Raw genomic sequence first — 25,342 nt, 5'->3', positions numbered from 1 at the left:
GAACATGTGGTAAGCTTAATAATGACCCTTCCGTGCCCCCCACACCCACAGCCAAATACGTCCACATCACAATCTTCTGTACCTGTAAATGTTACCTTATTCATATATGGTAAAATGGATTTTGCCAGATGTGATTAAGATAAGGACCCTGACATGGGGATATTATCCTGGATTATTCAGGTGTGCCTTTTGTAATCACAATGACCAAGTGCAAAATGAGTCAGGAAGAGGGGCACAGGTGGAGTGACTGGAAGAGGAGAACCAATTTGACAACAGAAGATTGGAGAGAGATGTACACAAGCCAAGGAATACTGAGAGCCTCTAGAAGATGCAAGAGGCAAGCAACTGATTTTCCCCTGGAGCCTTCAGAAGGAACCAGCTCTGCTAGTACTTTGATTTTATTCCCATGAGACTCATTTTGGGGGCTGGCCTCGTGGCACAAGTGGTTAAGTGCACGCGCTCTGCTGCGGCGGCCCGGAGTTCGCTGGTTCAGATCCCGGGCGCGCACTGACACACTACTTTGCAAGCCTTGCTGTGGCAGCGTCCCATATAAAGTGGAGGAAGATGGGCCTGGATGTTAGCCCAGGGCCAGTCTTCCTCGGCAAAAAGAGGAGGATTGGCAGATGTTAGCTCAGGGCCGATCTTCTTCACAAAAAAATTTAAAAAAGACTCATTTGGACTTCTGATGTCTAGAAGTGGAAGAGAATACATTTGTGTTGACTTAAGCCACTAATTTTGTGGTAATTTGTTTCAGTGGCAATAGGATACTAATGTAGAACATGAGGGAAATTTTATAAGTGACGAAAATGGTCTATATCATGATTGTGGTTGTGTTATAAGAAGACTATGTAAATCTATCAAGCTTCTTTGAACTATAGGCTTTTATGAACTATATTATATCTAAATTATATAAAGCTCATTTAAAAAATTATATTTTGTTATGTCCATTCCATCCCATTCTTTCACCTAAATTTACCCATAATACCCTGAATTTCTCATCCTCATCTCCTCCTATTGATATCTTAGCATCTTTCCAAATGCAAGTGAATCCACAAAGTCTTCCATGATAACACTAGTGTCTTCTATGCTTCAGTAGCTCTCAAATTATATCTCTCACATAGCTCTTATCATTTTCTGCCTTTTGGTACAAATATTTGTAATAATTTATCTTTCCTGATAAACTGTAGCCTTCTTGGGAGTGAGCATCAAGAATCTGTGTGTTCTGAATGCAATCCAGCACAGATCTTTGCAAATAATACCTATTCCATAAAGGTTTGCTAAAAAAACGCATTAATTTATTTATGCCTTTATTTAATCAGCAAATATCTCCTGAATCACTACTATGTGCCTGGTTGTATGTTAGATACTAGGTATCAAAATGTTTTTTCTGTTTATCACAAAGTTCTTCTTTTTTTCCTTCTGTAGCCAGAGATTCAGTACATTTATTGTGCTAAGAGCTCCTATTTGTCCAGAAAAGAGAGCAAAATAAACAGAGTACAGACATCTCCTAAGGTGATTAAATAGCACAAATAGTCTTGTGTATCTGCGCTCCATTCACTCTCTTAGGTAGAGAGATCCACACACAGTCTGGATGACCTATGATGTCCGTGTGTTACAGCTTGCAGTCCTGGTTCCTGCTTTGTTCAACAGCGGGATGAGCCAGCTGTTCCCTTTCTTCCTCTTAACTCCAAAGGCACTACTCTGTGCTTCCAATTATGTAATAGATTCTGCTGTGGTGGTGACTGCTGATACATTTTTACCGTGTATAGCCAGTCTTTGTATCAGGCAGTCACATTAAATAACAACCTAGCAGTTCTGCAAAAGACAGCCAAATAATCTCATCGGGATGACAAACCTTTTTACTTTATGTTAAATTTTAAACTATGGGCTAATGAAGTTTCTGGGAAAAAGGAGATGGTCCCAGTATACATTGACTGGATTGCATTTTTGTGCTTGCATGTATAATTTTCACCTAACAGAATTCCTAGGAACGAATTTAATTTTCACAGAGCTTTGAACTAAACAATTGTGTTCACTGGTCTCATAAAAGTTTGATATCTGATTCATCTACTACTTCTCTTATTTTTACACTGAAAAATGGAAAACAGTGTTTCATGTTTTTATTCTATTACAGAAAAACCTCTAAAATGTCACCTATATGGAGCTGTAAATGATGCTAATTTCTCTTCTCACAGTTTAGGAGAGATGTAGCTTTTTTTTTTTTTTTTTTTTTTTGGCATTTCCTCAATTCCTGGAGGATTTTAGCTGTACCTTTTTATTTTTATTTTTTTATTTTTATTTTTTTTTATTTTTCCCCAAAGCCCCAGTACACAGTTGTCTGTCATAGCTGCACATCCTTCTAGTTGCTGTATGTGGGACGCGGCCTCAGCATGGCTGGAGGAGTGGTGCCTCGGTGTGCACCCGGGATCCGAACCCGGGCCGCCGGCAGCGGAGCACACGCACTTAACCGCTAAGCCCCGGGGCCGGCCCTAGCTGTACCTTTTTAGCAAGGATTGATCTCTTTAGCTTTCTATCAATGTTTCCAAAGTTTCCTAACTGAAAAAATAGTAATCGTTTATATTGGGACACTATTTTTTTTAAAGTATGTTTCAAACTTAATATCTGTGTTCTACTTTAGGTTTTTATTCTAATATTTTATTATAATACTTTTTCAAAAATAAGACAAATTTAAGAGGTTTTACGGTGAATATCTGTATATCACTAACTTTCACTAAACTTAAGTTTCTCACATACCTATCAATTCTTCTATTCGTCCATGAATCCATCTTATTTTGGACATTTTTCAAGTAAATTGCAGACATCAGTAAATTTTCCTCTAGATACTTCAGAACACACAAGATTACTAGAGTTCAATATTTATTTATAATTTTTTCTTTTGGTATGAAATTTACATACAATGAAATGCATAGGTTTTAAGTGTCTATTCACTGATTTTTGACATAGCCTAGAGCTATGTCAAATAAAGCTGTGTAACCAAAATCCCTATCAAGACATATATTAATATCACCCCCAGACATCTCTCACAGTCCTCCTTTCCAGTCAATATCCCCTACTCCACCCTCAGGGTCAATCACAACTCTGATTTTTTCCCACTTTGTAATTTAATAGCTACTTATCTATATTCTCGAGCCAAGAGATTTAATGAACTTCAAAACAGAAATTACAAAAAAGAAGAATGTTCCAGAATGGCAGAGGAAAGACTACTGAAAATTTGCTTCTCCATAAAGCAACAAGAGCACTAACAAAAACTGTCAAAATTAACTATTTCAGTAAATTATTAAAGGCTTGTAACTATCTGAGAGGCATTTATGAAAAAAAGAAAGAAAGAAAGAAAGAGAGAAAGAAAGGAAAGAAAGAAAAAAAGAAAGAAAGAAAGAAAGAAAGAAAGAAAGAAAGAAAGAAAGAAAGAAAGAAAGAAAGAAAAACTAATTTCAGTAAGAACAAAACAAAACAAAACACAGAAAAAAGTGAGCTTTGTGTCATTTTAATTTTGCCCTAATACCATTCCTCTCTCTTCAACGCTTCAGTAGCTTTGAAAACCAATAGTCTTGCAACTAAGGTTGCTATGAAAACCAGCATCCTAGAAGCTATTGGAGGAGTGAGTACAGATTTGGAGCTCCACAAAAACATTGTCCTCAAAGAACTGTCAACATTTGACCTGTCTGGCAGCTTTCCAAAAGCTCCATTATCAGGATTTGTCTTTATTTGATCTGACTCTAGGAGCTCACTTTGTAGGAATGACCCTATCTCTAAGACATTTGTAGTAAATAATCAGGGCTAATTGTTTAACATTGAAGCTGCCTGAGTTGGGGCAAACAAAAGGCTGACCAAAATCTTGAGCAGAAACACTGAGGAATGAAATGTCATATTACTCTCACATATTACTGGGAATCTAGAAGGCCATGCATTTATGAAGGGCTGTGTTCATGCCCAGGAAAGACATGAGAAGGCCCTAATCTTTTACTTCCTACTGACCTTGAGGCTCTGCTCAAGCAAATAAAGGCTAAGGCAGAGTTGTAAACTACACTACCTGACAAACCACTGAGCACATACCTCAACACACATACAGAACCCCTCAGCAAAGGCTAAAAGAATTATTAGCTCAAAGCATTTAAAGAAATCTCTATGCAATCATTAGCTGGCAACTAAACTAACCAGAAATTTCGGTGGCCTCACATACATAGACTACAGACTTCACAGTATTAGTCCAGGAAAGTCACCAAACAAACAGAAGCAATAAAAACAAACAGCAAAAACAACATATCCTGGGGGAAGGTGGTATTTGATTTCCAGAGTTGCCACATTATATTTTTTTTTACTGTTTTTTTTTCTTTTTAATAATATGTCATTAAGGCATTAAGTGTAGGCAATAAGAAAATAAATAAGACATATATAGTAAAATAAAAAACAGGAGAACTAAACAGGTATACTAGAGGGCAGAAATCAAAAAAATAGAAGAACAAAAAATAAATAAGACAGACACAAAGAAAATAGCAAAATAGCAGACATAAATCCTACTTTACCAATAATCAAATGTAAATGGACTAAACACTCAAAGGCAGAAATTGACAGAGTGGATTTAAAAAATTATTCAACAACATACTATCATACAAAAGACACACTTGAAATCAAAGACACAAATAGATTGAAAGTACAAAGATATAGAAAGATATAGTATGCAAACAGTATCCAAAATAAAGCTGTAGTGGCTATGGTATCATCCACAAATTAGACTTCAAAACAAAAATTTTTACTAGGCACAAACAAGAGTATTTTAAAGTAAAAAATGGTCAATCCATCAGGAAGATACAAAAATTATAAACATATATGTACATAACAATAGAGCCCCAAATACATAAAGCAAAATGTGAAAGAATTGAAGGTAGAAATAGCCAATTCAATAATAATAGTTGGAGACTAATACCCAACTTTCGGTAATGCATGAAACAAGACAGAAAATCTTGAGTGATAGTATAAACCAGCTAGACCTATCATACAACTAAAAACCACTCTGCCCAACAATAGCAAATTACACAATCTTCTCAAGTGTACATGGAACATTCTCCAATATAGAACACTTGTTACACTGTAAAAAAAGCTTCAATAAGTTCAAAAGGATTGAAATTACGCAAAATATTTTCTCTGGCCAAGTGGAATAAAATTAAAAATCATTAACAGAAGAAAATTTGGGAAATTCACAGGTGTGTGGAAATTAAGCAACTCAATTCTAGATAATGAATGGTTCCAAGAAGAAATGACAAGAGAAATTATAAAATACTTTGAGCTGAATGAAAATGAAAACAGAACATATCAAAACATAGGGAATGCAGCCAAAGCATGCTTAAAGGAAAGTTTATATCTATGAACACCTAAATTAAAAAAGAAAATAATTTCAAATCAATAACCTGACCTTCCATTTTAAGAATCTAGAAAAAATAGTGGAGAATTGTCTCAACTTGGTAAAGACTATTTACAGAAAACCTACAGCTAACGTCATACTTAATGAAGAGAAACTCAAATCTTTCCCTAAGATCAGGTACCAGGTAAGGATGTCCCTTCTCACCACTCCTTTTCAGCATCAGAGTGGAAGTCCTTGCTCATACAACAAGGCAAGAAAAGTAAATAAGAGGTATACGTACTGAGAAAGAAGACATAAAACTGTCTTTGTTCACAGATGACATGATCAACTATGTAGAAAATCCAAAAGAACTGACAAAAAAACTGCTGGTTTAAATAAGCAATTATAGCAAGGTTGCAATATATAAGAGTAATATACAAAGTAAATTGCTTTCCTATGTATCAACAATGAACAAGTGGAATCGGAAATTAAAAACACAATACCATTAACATTAGCATACCCCAAAATAAAATACTTAGGTATAAATCTAACAAAATATGTACAAGATCTATATGAGGAAAACTGAAAAACTCTGATGAAGAAAATCATAGAAAAACTCAATAAATGGAGGCATATTGCATGTTCATGGGTAGGAATACTCAATATTGTCAAGGTGTCAGTTCTTCCCAACTTCATCTATGGATTCAACGCAATCCCAATCAAAATTCCAGCAAGTTATTTTATGGATATCAACAAACTAATTCTAAAGTTTAAATGGAGAGGCAAAAAACCCAGAATAGCCAATGCAATATTAACATAGAAGAACGAAGTTGGAGGACTAATGCTACCTGATTTCAAGACTTAGCATAAAGGTAGAGTAATCAAGACAGTATAGTATTGATGAAAGAATATACAAAGAGCTCAATGGAACAGAATAGAGGCCACAGAAGTAGACCCACAAAAATATAGTCAACTGATCTTTGACAAAGGAGCAAGGCAATAGATACAATGGAGCAAAGATAGTCTCTTCAACAAGTGTTGCTGGAACAACTGGACAATCACATGCAAAAAAATAAATTAACTCATAATGGATCATAGACCTAATGTAAAACACAAAACTATAAAACTCCAGTAGATAAAATATAAGAAAACCAGGAGTGACGTCAACATCATAGTAAAGTGATCACTCCTCTTAGACTCTTCCCCCTAAGATACAATGAAAAGGACATTCATATAACAACAGAGGGTGTTCACTCAACACAAAAGATGCCTGAGAGAGCCCTGCAGCCATACGTATGACGGTGGAGGTGCTGGATCCCCCAGAGGAAGTGGAAGGAGGTAAGAAGTACTCTTATCCATCTCCAATGGCGACTCTGGGTCTGCACTGCTCTCGGGGGGGGGGAGATGCGGCCTGCCATGGGAAAACCATCACTCTCCAAGTTCCCTCACAGCCCATGGGAAACTCCCACACACAGGTGACTGAAGTGTTGTGGGGTTGTCTTCATCAAGATAGCACCCCAGGAAAACAGATAACAAGGGAAGAGTGAGAAGCCCCTGGGATCAGGCAGGTGGAAGAAAGTGCCCCTCCTCCTGCCTTGTGCTCCAGCACAGCCAGTTGGCCAGATCGCCTGCAGATTGTGGTAGGCTCAGAATACACAGCTCTTGACCCCCACCCAGTGGCAGCAGGTGGAAGCTGTGACCAGAAATTATCACTATGAGGAGAAATAAATCTACACCATCAAACAGTATGCAAAAATATATTAAATCTCCGGATCAGAAGGAAAATGACAAGCACCCAGAAATCAATCCTGAAGGCACAGAAATTTATAGTCTAAATGACAGAGAATTCAAAATAACTATTATAAAACAGCTTAATGAGTTATATGAAACTACAGATAGACAATGAAATCAGGAACTTCACAAGAGAGATGGAAACTATAAAGAAAAACCAACTAGAAATGTTAGAGATGAAAAACACAATGGAAGAGATAAAGCAAAATCTAGAATCTTTAAAGAACAGAGCTGACAATATGGAGGATAGAATTAGCAATCTAGAGAATAGGAATGCAGAATTGCTCCAGGTGGAAGAGGAGAGAAAACTAAGACTAAAAAGAAATGAAGAAATTCTCCAAGAAATATCCTACTCAAGTAGGAAACGCAGCATAAGGATTATAGGTATTCCAGAGAGAGAAGAGAGGGAAAAAGGAGCAGAGAGCTTGTTCAAAGAAATAGCTGAGAACTTCCCAAACCTGGGGAAGGAGCTGGAATCACCAGTGAATGAAGTCAATGTATCTCCTAAAAAACACCCTTTCCAAGGCATATAGTAATAAAGCTGGCAAAAGTCAATGACGAAGACAAAACACTAAGAGCAGCAAGACAAAAATAAATAAATAACATACAAAGGAAATCCTATCAGGATCTCAGTGGATTTCTCAGCAGAAACCTTATAGGCTAGGAGAGAGTGGAATGATATATTCAAAATTCTGAAAGACAGAAATTTTCAGCCAAGAATACTCTATCCAGCAAAAATATCCTTCAGATATGATGGGGAAATAAAAACTTTCCCATATAAACAAAAGCTAAGGGAGTTCATCTCCACAAGACCTCCCACTACAAATGCTCAAGAAGGCCCTCACACCTGAAAAAAAGAAAAGAAAGAAATAAAGGGGTTACAAAGCCTTGAGCAAGGAGAAAAATAGGTAGAAAAGTCAGAAAAATTGCAGTTCTCTATCAGAACAGGTTAGCAAACACTTAATTATAACATCAAAGGTAAAGGGAAGGAAAGCACCAAAAACAAATATAACCTCGTCACTTTAAACACAAACTCACAACACAAAATGGAATAAGTTGTGACAATAATAACTTAGAAGGGGAAGAGGAAAGAGATAGAATTGACTTAGTCAAAAGAAATAAGAAGCTATCAGAAAATGGACTATCTCATCTACAAGATTTTTTATAGAAACCTCATGGTAACCACTAAACAATCAGAACAGAGACACATATTATAAATAAAGAGAAAATTAAGAAAATCATCATAGAGAACTACCAAACTGAATTGGTAGTCCAAAAAACACAGGATGAGAAACAAAGGAAATGCAGAACCAGAAAATGAGTGATAAAATAGCAGCATAAGCCCTTATATATCAATAATCACTCTAAATATAAATGGATTGAATTCCCCAATCAAAAGACACGGAGTGGTGAGATGGATTAAAAAACAGGAACCAACAATATGCTGCCTTCAGGAAACACATCTCAGCTCTAAAGACAAACACAGGCTCAGAGTGAAGGGATGGAAGATGATACTCCATGCTAATGGCAAACAAAAGAAAGCAGGTGTTGCCATACTTATATCAGACAAAGTAGACTTCAAGATAAAAAAGGTAATGAGAGACAAAGAGGGGCAATATATAATGATAAAAGGGACACTCCACCAAGAAGACATATCACTTATAAATATATATGCATCCAACACAGGAGCACCATCATACATAAAGCAACTATTAACAAACCTAAACGGAGACATTAACAACAACACAATAAGAGTAGGGGACCTTAACACCCCACTTACATCAACAGATCATCCAGACAGAAAGTCAATAAGAAAATAGTGGACTTAAATGAAAAACTAGACCACGTGGACTTAACAGATGTACATAGAACACTCCATCCAAAATCAGCAGAATACACATTCCTCTCAAGTGCACATGGGACATTCTCAAGCATAGGCCATATGTTGGGAAACAAGGCAAGCATCTCTAAATTGAATAAGATTGAAATCATAACAAGCATCCTTTCTGACCAAAATGCTAAGAAACTAGAAATCAACTATAAGAAAAAACCTGGGAAAGTGACAAGGATATGGATACTAAAGAACATGCTACTGAACAACCAATGGAACATTGAAGAAATTAAAGGAGAAATCAAAAAGTATCTGGAGACAAATGAAAATGAAAGTACACCATACCAACTCACACGGATGCAACAAAAGTGGTCCTGAGAGAGAAAGTCATGGCAATACAGGCCCACCTTAACAAACAAGAAAAATTCCAAATAAGCAATCTTAAACTACACCTAACAGAATTAGAAAAAGAAGAACAAATAAAACCCAAAGTCAGTAGAAGGAGGGAAATTATAAAAATTAGAGGGAAAAAAATGAAATTGAAACCAATAAAACAGTAGAAAGGATCAATGAAACAAAAACCTGGTTCTTTGAGAAGATAAAAAACAAATTGACAAACCCTTAGCCAGACTCACCAAGAAAAAAAGAGAGAAGGCTCAAATAAATAAAATTAGAAATGAAAGAGGAGAAATTACAATCGATACCAAGGAAATACAAAGGATTATAAGAGAATACTATGAAAAACTTTTTGCCAACAAATTGGACAATCTAGAAGAAACAGATAAATTCTTAGACTCATACAACCTCCCCAAACTGAATCAAGAAGAAATTGAGAACCTGAATAAACGAACCACAAGTAAAGAGATTGAAACAGTAATCAAAAATCTCCTACAAAATAAAAAAGTCCAGGACCACATGGCTTCTCTGGAGAATTTTACCGAACATTCAAAGAAGATTTAATACCTATCCTTCTCAAACTATTCCAAAAAATAGAGGATGATGGAGCACTTCCTAACACATTCTATGAGGCCAACATCACCCTGACACCAAAGCCAGACAAGGACAATACAAACAAGGAAAATTACAGGCCAATATCACTGATGAACATAGATGCAAAAACCCTCAACAAAATATTGGCAAACCAAATACAGCGATACATTAAACAGATCATACACCATGATCCAGTGGGATTTATACCACGGACCCAGGGATGGTTCAACATCCACAAATAAATCAATGTGATACACCACATTAACAAAATGAGGAATAAAAACCACATGATCATCTAAATAGAAGCAGAGAAAGCATTTGACAAGATCCAACATCATTTATGATTAAAAACTTTCAATAAAATGAGTATAGAAGGAAAATATCTCAACATAATAAAGGCCATATATGGTAAACCTGCAGCAAACATCATACTCAACAGGGAAAACCTGAAAGCCATCCCTCTGAGAACAGGAACAAGACAAGGGTGCCCACTCTCATCACTCTTATTCAACATAGTACTGGAGTTTTTGGCCAGAGCAATTAGGCAAGAAAAAGGAATAAAAGGAATCCAAATAGACAATGAAGAAGTGAAACTCTCCCTGTTTGCAGAAGACATGATTTTATATACAGAAAACTCTAAAAAATCCATTGGAAAACTATTAGAAATAATCAACAACTACAGCAAAGTTTCAGGGTACAAAATCAACTTACAAAAATCAGTCACATTTCTATACTCCAATGACAAACTAACAGAAAGAGAACTGAAGAATACAATCCCATTTACAATTGCAACAAAAAGAATAAAATATTTAGAATAAATTTAACCAAGGAGGTGAAAAACCTATATGATGAAAATTATAAGACATTATTGAAAGAAATCAATGATGACATAAAGAAATGGAAAGATATACCATGCACGTGGATTGGAAGAATAAACATAGTTAAAATGTCCATACTACCTAAAGCAATCTACAGATCCAATGCAATCCCAATCAGAATCTCAATGACATTCTTCATGGAAATAGAACAAAGAATCCTAAAATTCATATGGGGCAACAAAAGACCCCAAATAGCTAAAGCAATCCTGAGAAAAAAGAACAAAGCAGGAGGCATCACAATCCTTGACTTCAAAATAACTACGAAGCTATAATAATCAAAACAGCACATTACTGGTACAAAAACAGATACACAGATCAATGGAACAGAATTGAAATCCCAGAAATAAAATCACACATCTGATCTTTGACAGGACAGCTAATCTTCGACCAAGAACGTATAATGGAGAAAGGAAAGTCTCGTCAATAAATGGTGCTGGGAAAATTGGACAGCCACATGCAAAAGAATGAAAGTGGATCATTATCTTTCACCATACACAAAAATTAACTCAAAATGGATCAAAGACTTGAAGATAAGACCTGAAACTATAAAACTCATAGAAGAAAATATAGGCAGTACACTCTTTAACATTGATCTTAGAGGGATCTTTTCAAATTTCATGCCTATTCAGACAAGGGAAACAAAAGAAAAAATAAACAAGTGAGACTTCATCAGACTAATGAGCTTCTGCAAGGCAAAGGAAACTAGGATCAAAATGAAAAGACAACCCACCAGCTGGCAGAAAATATTTGCAAGTCATATGTCTGACAGTGTGTTAATCTCCATAATACGTAAAGAACTCACACAATTGAACAAGAAAAAAACAAACAACCTGATCAAAGACTGGGAAGAGGACATGAACAGACATTTTTCCAAGGAAGATATACAGATGACCAATAGACACATGAAAAGATGTTCAGCATCACTAATCATCAGAGAAATGCAAATCAAAATTACACTAAGATATCACCTTACACCCACTAGAATGGCTATAATCACCAAGAAAAAAATAACAAATTTTGGATAGGTTGTGGAGAAAATAGAACCCTCATTCACTGCTGGTGGGAATGCAAACTGGTGCAGTCTCTATGGAAAAGAGTATGGCCATTCCCCCAAAAATTAAAAATAGAAATACCTTATGATCCAGCTATCTTACTACTGGGTATTTATCCAAAGAACTTAAAGTCAACAATCCAAAGAGGCTTAGACACCCCATGTTCACTGCAGCACTATTCACTACAGCCAAGACATGGAAGCAACCCAAGTGTCCATCGACTGATGCTTGGATAAAGATGGTGTGTATATATATGTATTTATATATATACAATGGACTACTACTCAGCCATAAAAAAAGACAAAATCATCCCATTTGCAACAACATGGATGGACCTGGAAGGCATAATGTTAAGCAAAATAAGCCAGACAGAGAAAGACAAACACCATAGGATTTCACTCATATGTGGAAGATAAACTAACACATGGACAGAGAGAAGAGTTTGGTGGTTACCAGGGGGAAGGGGGTTGGGGGATGGGCACAAGGATTGAAGGGGTGCATTTATATGGTGACTGACAAACAATAATGTACAATTGAAATTTTACAATGTTATAAACTGTTATGACACCAATAATAAAAAAATTAAAAACATTTAAGGTGAATATATATATTCATATATATATATATATGAAAACCTACATGACCTTGGCTATGGTGATGCCTTTTTAGATACACCAAAGACACAATCCATGAAAGAAATAATTGATAAGCTGGACTTCATTAAAATTAAAGACTTCTGCTCTGCAAAAGACAATACCAAGAGAATCAGAAGACACGCCACAGACTGGTGAAAATATTTGCAAAAAGCACATTAGATAAAGGACTGTTATCTAAAATATACAAAGAACTCTTAAAACTTACCAACAATTAAGTAAACGGCCCAAGTAAAAAATGAGCCAAAGACCTTAACAGACACTTCACCAAAGAAGATATACAGATGACAAATAAGCATATAAAAAGATGCTCCACATCATATGTCATCAGGGAAATGCAAACCAAAACAAGATACCATTACACACCTATTACAACAGCCAAAATCCAGAATACTGACAACACCAAATGTTGGTGAGCATATGGAGCAACGGGAACTCTCAAGCATTGCTAGTGGGAATGCAAAATACTACAGCCACTTTGGAAGGCAGTTTGATAGTTTCTTACAAATCATACTCTTACCATACAATCCAGCCATCACACTCCTTGGTGTTTACCCAAACGAGTTGAAAACTTACATCCATACAAAAACATGCATGTGGTTGTTTATAGCAGCTTTATTCATAATTGCCAAAACTTGTAATCTACCAAGAGGTCCTTCAGTAGGTGAGTGGACAAACTGTGGTACATCCAGAGAATGGAATATTATTCAGCAAAAAAGAAATGAGCTATCAAGCCATGAAAATATCTGGATGAACATTAAGTGCATACTACTAAGTGCAAGAAGCCAATCTGAAAAGGCTACATGTTGTATAATTCCAACTATATGACATTCTGGAAAAGATAAAACTAGGGAAACAATAAAAGATCAGTGGTTGGCAGAGGTAGGGAGGGGGACAGATGAATAAGCAGAGTACAGAGGATTTTTAAGGCAGTGAAAATACTCTATATGATATTATAATCATGGATATATGTCATTACACATTTGTCCAAATCCATGGAAGGTACACCGAGAGTGAATCCTAAGGTAAACTGTGGAGTTTGGGTGATTATGATATGTCAATGTAGGCTCATCCTTGGTAAAAAATGTACTATTCTGATGAGTGATGTTGATTATGAGGGAGGCTATGCATATATGGGGACAGGGGGTATATGAGAAATCTCTGTACCTTCCTGTCAATTTTGTGGTAAACCAAAAACTACTACAAAAATATAAAGACTTCTAAAACAAAGACATAAAAAAAAAAAGAATCTAAAAAAAGGAAAAACAAACTAAACCCAAATCAAGCAGAAGGAAGACAACTATAAAGATTAGAGTTGGAAAAATGAAATAAAAGAGAGGAAATAATAGAGAAAAATCAATGAAACCAAAAGTTGGTTCTTTGCAAAAGAGCAACAAAATTGGCAGACCTTTAGCTATACTGACCACGAAAAAAAAAGACATATTATTAAAATATAAATAAAAAAAGAGACATCACTACTACTCTTACAGAAATAAAAATAATAAGGGAAAAATACTATTAACAATTGTACGCCAATGAGTTAGATAACTGGATGACATGGACAAATTCCTAAAGACACAAATTATTGAAACCGACTCAAGAAGAAATAGAAAAACTAAATGGACTTATTATAAGTAAAGTGGTTATGTTAAGTGGTAGAATTCACGATTAAACAAACTTCCTACAAAGAAAAGTCCAAGCCATATGCCTCCACCGATGAATTCTACCAATGTTCAAAGAAGAGTCAAAAACAATCTTTCACAAACGTTTGAAAAACATAGAAGAGGAGGAAATACTTCTCAATTCATCTTATGAGGCCAGTAGTACTTTGATACCAAAACCAGAAAAGAACACCCCAAGGAAACAACTATGGGTCAATATCCCTTATGAATATAGATCAAAAAAATTCTCAACAAAATACTTGCAAACCAAATCCAGTAGCACTTTAAAAGGGTAATACAGCACAACTAAGTGGCATTTATCCCAAGAATGGAAGTTTGGTTTAATATATGGAAATTAATCATTGTAATACACCATATCAATCGAATAAATGGCAAAACCCACATGATCATCACAATAGAGATAGAAAAAGCATTTTACAAAGTCCAACACCCGTTCATAGTAAAAACACTAAAAAACCTAGGAATAGAAGGCAAGTTTCTCACTCAGATAAAGGGCATCAATGAAAAGTCTCAACTTTCATCATATTTAATAGTAAAAGACTGAATGATCTCCTCCTAAGATAAGGAACAAAAAAGATATCCTTCACTTATATGCAACATTGTACTGGAGATTTTTGCCAGAGCAAATAAGCAAGAAAAATAAATAAAAGGCATTCAAATTGGAAAGAAAGAAGCAAAACTATCTCTATTCACAGATTACATGATCTTGTATATAGAAAATCCCAAGGAATCCAAACAATACCCTTAGAACTAAAAAAGGTCAATGAGGTTGCAGGATACAAGATCAATATACAAAAGTCATTTGTATTTCTATATGCTAACAATGAAGAATCCAAAAATAAAACTAAGAAAATAATTCATTTTACAATAAGATTGCCAAAAAGATTAAAATATTTAGGAAAAATTAAAAGTGCAAGACTTATACACTGAAAAATCACAAAACATCATTGAAAAAAATTAAAGAAGGCCTAAGTAAAGGACAAGATAATTCCTTTTCGTGGATTAAAAGACTTATATTGTTAAGGCAGCAATACTCCCCAAATTGATCTACAAATTCAAGGCATTCCCTTTTAAAATCCCAGCTAAAAATTTTTGCATAAATTGATAAGCTGGTCCTAAAAATCACATGAAAATGCAAAGAAACATAATAACCAAAACAATCTTGAAAAAGAAGAATAAAGTTAGAGGACTTACTCTTCCTGTTTTTTGCATATATACATATATGTGGTATATATATATACCACATCTTCCTTATCCATTCACCCCTTGATGGGCACTTGCGTTGCTTCCACATCTTGGCCATTTTGAATAATGCTGCAATGAACATACGGGTGCATATATCTTTTGAATTATTGATTTCATGTTCTCTAGACAAATATCCAGTAGTGAAATAGCTGGATCAATTGGTATTTCTATTTTTAATTTTTTGAGAAATCTCCATACTGTTTTCCATGGTGGTTGCACCATTTTGCAGTCCCACTAGCACTGTTAAGGGTTCCCTTTTCTCCACATCCTCTCCAACACTTGTTTCCTTGTTGAATTTCTGTCTGGATGATCTATCCATTGACATAAGTGGGGTGTTAAAGTCCCCTACTATTGTTTTGTTGTTGTCAATTTCTCCTTTTAGGTCTCCCTTTAGGTTAATAGTTGCTTTATATACTTTGGTGCTCCTGTGTTAGGTACATATAATTAATAACTTTTATGTCTTATTGATTGAACATTCCTTTTATCATTATATAATATCCCTCTTTGTATCTTGTTATCTTTTTTGTATTGAAATCTATTTTATCTGATATAAACATAGCTGCATACATTTTCTTTTGGTTGACATTTCCTTGGAGACTCATCTTTGACCCCTTCCCTCTGAGCCTATGTTTGTCTTTGGAGCTGAGATGTGTTATCTGGTGTCAGGGGCTTGTTTTTCAATCCATCCAGCCACTCTGTGTCTTTTGATTGGTGAATTCAACCCATCTACATTTATTGATGCATTATTGACATATGAGGGCTTAACACTGTCATTTTATCTCTTGTTTCCTGGTTGTTCTATATTTTCATTATTTCTTTTTCCTTGTATTTCTGACTGCCATTTCAGTTTGGTGGTTTTCTGTGACAGTTTTCTCAGTTTTCTCCTTATTTATGATTTGTGACTCTGCTCTCATTTTTCCTTTTGTGGTTACCAAGAGGTTTGCATAAAAGATCTCATAGATGAGACAGTCTTTTTTTGTGTGTGTGTGAGGAAGATTGGCCCTGAACTAACACTTGTTGCTAATCTTCCTCTTTTTGCTTGAGGAAGATTGTCCCTGAGCTAATATCTGTGCCCATCTTACTCTATTTTGTGTGTGGGATGCCTGCCACAGCATGGCTTGATGAGCGGTGTAGCTCCATGCCCTGGATCCAAATCTGCAAACCTGGGCTGCTGAAGCAGACTGTACTGAACTTAACCACTACACCACCAGGCTGGCCCTGAGATAGTGTTTTTTCTGATAGCCTCTCATCTCCATTAGCCTGTGCAGGTTCCGTCCTTTTCCTCTTCTCCTTCTATGTTTTTGTTGTCACAAATTATTCTTTCTTGTTTTGTTAGTTTGTGACCAAATTGAAGCGGTTATAGTTATTTTTGATACCTTCTTTCCCTTTATCCTTTATGTTATAATAAAGTGTTTACAAGCCTATTCTGATATAGAGCTGCAATTTGCTGATTCTGTCTATTTATCTCCTTGCTCAAAGCTTTGTAAACCTTAGCCTTTTTGTTTCAACTAGAAGGGCTCCTTTCAACATTTCTTTTAAGGCAAGTGTAGAGGCAATGAACTCTCTCAGCTTTTGCTTGTCTAAGAAAGCTTTTATTTCTCCATCATATATGAAGAATAATTTTGTTGGATAGAGTATTCTTGGTGAATAGTTTTTGTCTTTCACTATTTTGAATATATCATTCCATTCTCTCCTAGCCTGTAGTATTTCTGCTGAGAAATCCACTGAAAACCTGATAGGGGTTCCCTTGTAGGTTATTCTCTTCTCCGTGGCTGCCCTTAATATTCTTTCTTCATCATTGACTTTTGATAGTTTTAATATTATGTGCCTTAGAGAAAGTCTTTTTACATTGTGGTAATTAGGAGTTCTAATGGCTTCATGTACTTATACAGCCAGTTCCTTCCCCAGGTTTGGGAAGGTCTCAGCTGTTATTTCTTTGAATAAGCTCTCTGCTCCTTTCTCCCTTTCTTCTCCTTCTGGGATGCCTATTATCCTTATGTTACTTTCCCTAATTGAGTTGGAAATTTCTCATAGAATTTCTTCAGTTTTTTAAAGCTTAGTTCTCTCTCCTCCTCCACCTGAATCATTTCTGAATTTCCGTCTTTGAGCTCACAAATTCTTTCTTCCATATGGTCTGCTCTATTTTTAATGCTTCCTACTTTACTTTTATTCTCATTAATTGTGTTCTTTATCTCCAGATGAAGTTTAGTTTTTTTTAGAGTTTCAATATCTTTGGTGAAGTACCCCTTTTGTTTATTAATTTTATTCCTGAGCTCATTGAACTGTCTTTCTGAGTTTTCATGTAACTCATTGAGTTTCTTTATGACAACTATTATGAATTCTCAGTTAGATTGTAATCTTTTGTGACTTCAGGTTTGGTTTCTGGATAGTTGTCATTCTCTTTCTATTCTGCAGTGTTACTGTAGTTTGTCATGATACTTGATGAATTGATCCTCTGCTGGTGCATTTGTGGTAGTAACCGTCTTTCTTATTTGGGTACGGCTTCAGTTACATTGGTTCTAAGCTGCTTCTGGTTACATTTGAGAGCCTGCACTTTCCACCCTCGGCTGCCTCTGCCAGAGACGTTGTCAGTACCCTCTTTGTTCCACTTGTGCGTCTGAGTTTGCTGGTGCCTTGCTGCTGATGATATCACTGCAGTCTCAGGTGTCACCACTAGGGTCACTAGCTGCAAGCACTTCTGCTGCTTCTGGGCTTGCCTGGGTCTTGCCCTCCCCCACTGGCTCTCCACAGGCTCTCCAAAAGCTCAGGTGCTGCTACCCCATGCACCACCTGTGCTGCTGCTCCTGCATTATGCAGGGGTGCTGGTAGCACTGTTGCCAGGAGCACTGGGCTCACAGATGTCACTGTTGCTGCAGGGGGCCCAGGTCCTTGTATGCAGCCTCTGCTGTTTGTAGCGGCAGTGTCAGGGGTGATACCACTAGGGGCTGGGACATGATTTCTGCTGTTGTTCCTGAATCACCAGGTTACAGGTGCCACCTGCCAGTGCTGGGGAGGGTGGGGCAGGGGCTAAGCCACAAGTGTTGTCGGGGGTCCTGTAGCATCTGGTCACCGGCATGTGCCAGTGTGCTTTTTGAGATCTCAGGTCAGGGCACCCTTCTCCTTCAGATGTATAGACGCATGGATCTCTCAGGTGTTCTGGTGTGCTGTGCAAGGAGTCCTTTGTTAGTCAATAGATATCTGACTGGTTGTAGCTTAGAGGGAAGAGACAAAGGGAACAGCTCACTCCACAGTGATGCTGATGTCACTCTTCACCTCACTCTTAAGATCAATAAATTATTTTTTAATTAATATATGTACTTTGCTTTCTTAGACATAAGGCTATTACACATCTAATAGACTACAGTATAGTGTAAACGTAAATTTTATTTGCACTGGGAAACCAAAAACTTCATGTGACTCACTTTATTGCAATATTCACTTTATTGTGGTGGTCTGGAACCAAACCCATAATATCTCTGAGGTATTCTGCATAAGTTTTTGCCATACATGCAATAACATACATTTTTAGAATTACATGTAAATTCTTTTATGAAATATTTAGTTTACATTAAAATTTGGGAATGGAAAGAAACTGCTCACTTATCTCTCACTCTTTCTTCCATGTTAGCTAACCACAATTACTAAATATTCCAACCCAAATTTAATATGAGATCCTGGAAGACAGATAAATGTGATTTAATGCTACAAATCTTTAAAATATTCCTCTGAATATTTAAAGATAATAACTCCTTATAATTAGATGGGATTTTAGTATTTGTAAATAACACGCTAATTGATACAAAAATGTATATATTAATGAAAGGAAGACCTATTAACATACATTGAGTCAACATATAATGTTTCTATATTTTATAGACTGTATCCTTGTTTTTTTCTTTCAAGAATAAAATTTGTTGGCTATATAATTATTTGAAATTCATCAGACTAAGCAAATAAATTCTAAGACTGACATTTCTATGTTTATGAAGTCTTATATACTGAAAGATAATTAGAATTCTGGATCTATCAGAGATATTGATATTGCCTAGCCAGTGCTCTCATTTCCAGTGACTAAGATCATTCAGAAATTTTCAGTTCAGTGTTCTTTTTTTGTGTGTAATGAACACACACACACACACACGACGATTAACACTGCAGAAATAAAGTACACATGAAGTACACCTTTTTACAAAGGTTTCTCTTCTCTCCCTCTCTCACCTGTTCTTTCTCCCAACTTCAGTTTTATATGATTTTCTCTTCTCGTTTTTTGACAGTGATTCTAAACTCTAAGCATAGTTAATGATCAAAAACATCATATATTATTTAAGGAACAATGTGTGTTGAATGTATTCCTGTAGATATTAGCCCCCAGGAGACCCCTCTGAAAATTTTGCTTAGTGCTTACGTCTAGACCATATATCCTCCGATACAACTGTGTTTCCTTTCCTATCTCATATACAGTTAACTGCTAGTACATGGTTTGTGTTCTACTGTCAGTGACTATTTGAGAATTCATATAGAACTAAGCTTTATATCCTATAACTTTTTAAGCGTTTCAATAAAATTAGACATTGTGACTGATAGACTAACTTGGTGGCATTTTTTTCCTCTAATAAAATTAATCATTGCCTCTAGGAGTAAGCCAAACTTTCTCTAAATTCAATTTGACCATGCAGATTTTACAACTCACTTGAACTATTTTGCTCTTGGCAAAGAATTTCTCTGTCAGCCACCGCTGTAAACTTTGTATATGGCATCTTTTGAACTATGAAGACAAACATAATAATAAAAGGATATGACTAAGAAGCTAATGGCTTTTGCATCTGTGTTTTTCACATCAGTGGTAGTTTAGTAGATTCCATGCAATTTTCACCTAGGAGTAGCTAATTTAGGAATATATCTTTCAAAGTTAAATATAAAAGGTCATCATTTTCTGGACAAGGTAGATGAAAGGACAAATTATAAGATACCATTGAGTTGAGACTGGCATAGGGCCTCAAGGCATTTTGTTGAAAAAGAAGTTGGACAAACATACTCAATAACTGGTTATACACATCATTTTTTCTCACATTCTTCTACAGTCTCACACCTTCCAAGGAAAATGCTTTAGTTTTATCTGAATTGGCTATGAAACAATTTTATTTTGATTTGGTCATTTAATGGATCTGACCCTATAGTGGAAGAAGGGTAGGGGAGTTAGATGGGAGACACAATAAGAGATCTGGGTTGAAAGTGGGGCATATTAGCCCAGGTTCTTCAGAGAAACAAAACAAGTAGGATGTGTGTGTATGTGTGTACATATATATGTGTGTGTATATACACAGATTGCTTATAAGGAATTGGCTCATGTGATTATGGAGGCTAGAAGTCCCAAGATCTGTAGTCAGCAAGCTGGAGATCCACGAGAGCTGATGTATATGTTCCAGTCCGAAAGCTGGAGGCTCAAGACCCAAGAAGAACCAATGTTTCAGTCAAAGTCCAAAGAGTGGACCAGACCAATGTCCCAGCTCATGTAGTCAGCCAGGAGGAGTTCTCTCTTACTTAGCCTTTTTATTTATTCAGGTCTTCAACTGATAGGATGAGGCCCACTCACATTAGGGAGGGCAATCTATTCACTCCGTCTACCAATTCAAGTGTTAATTTCATCCAGAAACACTCTCATAGACTCAGAATAATTTTTGGCCAAATGTCTGTGCAGCCAGTGGCCCAGTCAAGTTGACACATAAAATTAACTACCACATATGTGAAATGGGAGTTGATAATTGAAAGGAAAACAATCAACCTTCAATCGCAATATTTTCATGTAAAATTCAGGCAAATGAATTCTGGTTTGACTCAATGGAGGGTCATCCTTTAGTCATCCCATGCCTGCTCCTATCATGAATATATCACACTATTGCAGCTGCTCTATATATGATTGTATCATCCACTAATTTGTAGAATCCCTACAAATTAGAGCAGAGCCTGTTTGCATCATTCTTGAGTGTCCAATGCAGAGCCCAGAACTTGTTATGCATTCAATAAATATCTGTTGGGTAAATTAGTGGATGACCAATATCATCTGCAATTTAATTTAATAACTTTCATTATATATCATTTTAGAGTTGTCACAGTACTTTTACGTGGTTTATCTCATCTGAGCATTATGATCCCAATTCCACAAATTAAAAAATAAATTTCAGAGATAGTATTGACAAACAGAAAGAAGTTAACAGAACAAGAACTTGAAACCAGAGCTCCTGAACCCAATCTATATAGCAAAGCAAGTGTAAAGAAATGGTTAGGAAATGATGGAAGGAAAAAAATTAACATAAAGTGACCACATTTTAGAAGTTCATATAATTGTAGGTACATTTTTAAGGCTACAGTCATGCATCACTTAACGATGGAGATACATTCTGAGAAATGTGTCATTAGGTGACTTTGTAGCTGTGTGAACATCATAGTGTACTTACACAAACCTAGATGGTACAGCGTACTACACACCTAGGCTACATGGTACTAATATTATGGGACCACTATTGTTTTTGCAGTCCGTCATTGACCAAAACATCGTTATGCAGTCCATGACTGTATAAGAGAAATCTTTTTGGAGTTTAACATACATTACCTTGTATAATAGTTCCAATAACTGTATGAGATAGGAATTATTATCACTATTTTACCCATGTGGAAACTGACCTGTTCAGAAGTGGCATAACCAGCACCAGATTAAATAGGTAGTAGCCATTAAAACCAGGTTTTAATGGTTTGACTAATCCCTAAAGCCTGTACCACTAAACACTGTAAAATGCCATTAGTTATTCTTTAAAAGACCCCTGCAAAGTATGTATGATTACAACATTTTACAGGTAAAGAAATGGAATCTCAGAATGTTTAATTACTTAATGAGGCCACACAGACAATTAGAAAAGCACAGAATATTAAATCAAGTCCAATACCTGTTATCTTTTCCCATTGACCTCAGCCTCCACTACATTTTAGGCACTGCATTGTGTAAGATAGACACGGTACCCACACTCATATGCATATACTGTAATGGATAGAAAATGTTACAGAAATATAGTCATTGGATTCTCTGAATTTACTTCTAACTTAGAGCCATTAAAGAAATCAAAATTTCCCTGTGGATTGCATATCAACCCTGAAAAAGATGTGGTAAGTCCAACTTGTATCAACGGAGATGATAGAAAGGTAACACTTAGCAAGATGAGTGAAGAAGGAAGCAACAGTACAACAAATGAAGAAAAGGATCCATACCACAAACAGTGTATAAGACTTCATCTACAATTTTTAGCAAATACTTCACAATTCTTCAAAGAGGATTTGTTATAACCACATGGGCATATTTCTAGTAGTTTTTAATAGATGGAGAGATAGGTAGATCAAGAGAGATAGCTGTATAGACATAGAAACACATGTATATGTAATTTACATGCACTAGGGAGCTATTTGGTATTCTCCATATAGTTCATTCTGTAGGGTGATTTTAGTTCAACTAACCCTTTCCTATGTTATTATAATAACTCTAATTTAGAGAGCCCCACCAGGTATTCCTAAAAACCACTTTGGTAGAATAGAACTAAATTGACATTTGAATGCAAGAAGTTGGTCAGTCAAGTAAGCTATATGATAATTATTTAGTATCCTGCCCTCACATTGTAAGGTGCTAAATAGATTAAATCGATCCACAACTTTAAAGAACTTACAATGTACTGAGAAATAAAATATGACATTTTGCCAAATAGCCAAAGTAGAAAAAATAAATCTAGCTTGGGAAGGAAAGCTCTAAATTTGGTTTGAACTCCTTGTTCTTGAAGGTATCCCAGGTTGGGTGGCTCATCAAGCTGTTTAAGATAAAAGAGATCTCAGGAGATAAGTGTGGCCAGAGATAAAAATTTGGAAGTCAAACTCTTCAAAGTAATTATTCAAGTTTTAAGAATAAATGCAATTTTATCAAGGAATAGAATAGAATAAAAATGATGGCAAAATTCAGAATATTATAATGTTCCTACCATTGGTGCTAGAAAGAAGAGAACGAGGACAGTTCCGAGAGAAGAAAGAGAAGTCCCGCTACTGCCATAAAAGATTCAGGAAAGAAAACTTTAGAAAGACATGTTGGCCAACATTGAAATACATTGAAAAAAGGCTGGAAGAAGAGGCAACCTGTGGAAAAACTGGGTTTGATTATTAGGGAATTTTTGGTCACCTTCCTCAAATCAATCTCAATATTGAGTGGGACATAAATCAGGCCAGAAGTTATAAAAAGAAAATGGCTGATGAGGGTTACATATTGGTAATGCTTTTCATCTTTAATGTGCGTATGACCATGACCTTAAAATGTAGATTTTTGACTCAGTAGGTCTGGAATGCAGACTAAGAGTCTGCATTTTTAAAAGCTCCTAAGTAATACCACTGCAACTGGCTTTTGGACAAAGCTTACACAGCAAGATTGTAAAGTGCTTAAGATGATTTAGTGATAAACAAATAAAGGAGGAGAGTTTGCTTGTAATTCAAGAGATTTGGGGGATGGAAGGAGAATGGGATACTTTGAGCTCAATTGAAAAAGGTCAAGGTAATAGGAACTAAAAATGATGTAAAAATGCATTTATAGTCAATTTTCCTCTTCAGTAGAGAAACTATACTCAATTATTACGAGTTTTTACAAGCCCAGGTTGGAAAAAAAAATCAACCAAAGATTTTGAGTAACAGTATCGTACCAGTAGATAATAAGTTTTGCTTGTTTCATTGTGATATAGATGGATCATGATAAAAGACTAGCTTTGACAAACACTTTGCTTTGGTAAGCAGGACTCTGAGAAGCAATTTAGCTTTTAGAGTGGCTAAAGCAATTTGCTTATATATACATATTTCCCTAAAGTTTAGATTTTATCTTTTTCTTACATTTGAAGATGTTCTTTTTTCTCTTTTATATAAAGCATATCTAGTTTCTAAAACAATAAGGAAAAGATATAAACAGAACTAAGTGGAAGAAATTTATATTACCTATATAATAATTGTGATTCTGAATCAAGTTTCAGTACTTTTGTCTCCTACTCATCACACAAATACAGAGCAACAGATCTTAATTAGCAATTTGTTAGAAACCACATCATATTTCATAATGTACTGCTCCCTCAGTTGGAGGTACTTTTGGTTGGAGAACCAAATCTTTAACAAGGCAACATTCTTTTCTAAAGTTTTCTTTCCCTCTGATAAGAAAATAGTAATATAATATTTATATTCAATAGAATGCTCAAACAGAGAACATATACGTGGGTTCAAAGATGACACAAAATTAAACATGCGATTGTGTATTTTAATCTAGTTATTTTTAAACACCTGGAAGCTAGCCAAGAACATCTGAAGAATTCATGCCAAATTAATTGTTTCCCCAGGGGGAAAAAGGCACATAAATAAGTTGACAAAACCAATATTTATAAACATTGATTGTCTGAATATGTTTCCTGGATTTACTTTGGGTGAGATATCAACATGAGTATAAATTCTTCATGAACAAATCCTGGAAGAGAGACACTCACATCAGAACTATAAAGTAGGAAATAATAACATACACCTGCTAGGAACGTGGATTAATTTTCGGTAGACACAGTACAGATGGAACCAGATAGAAGGAAGACAGCAAGGCCGCACTCATAGCTGCCCTCCCCAAAACAGCAGAATTATAGTGAGGAAGCAGAGAATGCTGCCTTATGAGGAAAGGAGAAAAAGGCAGGCTAGGTGCAGATGTGGAAATGACAACCACTATTTGGCAGTGCGAATCAATAGTTTTCCAAAGCAGCTTTTCTGGAAGCCACAGGGCAAGAACAGTCACGTCACAGCAAACAGAAAGCTGGAAGG

This window comes from Ceratotherium simum, chromosome 27 (assembly GCF_057802395.1).
Source record: "Ceratotherium simum simum isolate JZ-2026a chromosome 27, ASM5780239v1, whole genome shotgun sequence".
Classification (NCBI taxonomy): Eukaryota; Metazoa; Chordata; class Mammalia; order Perissodactyla; family Rhinocerotidae; genus Ceratotherium; species Ceratotherium simum.
This window is presented reverse-complemented; position numbering follows the sequence as displayed.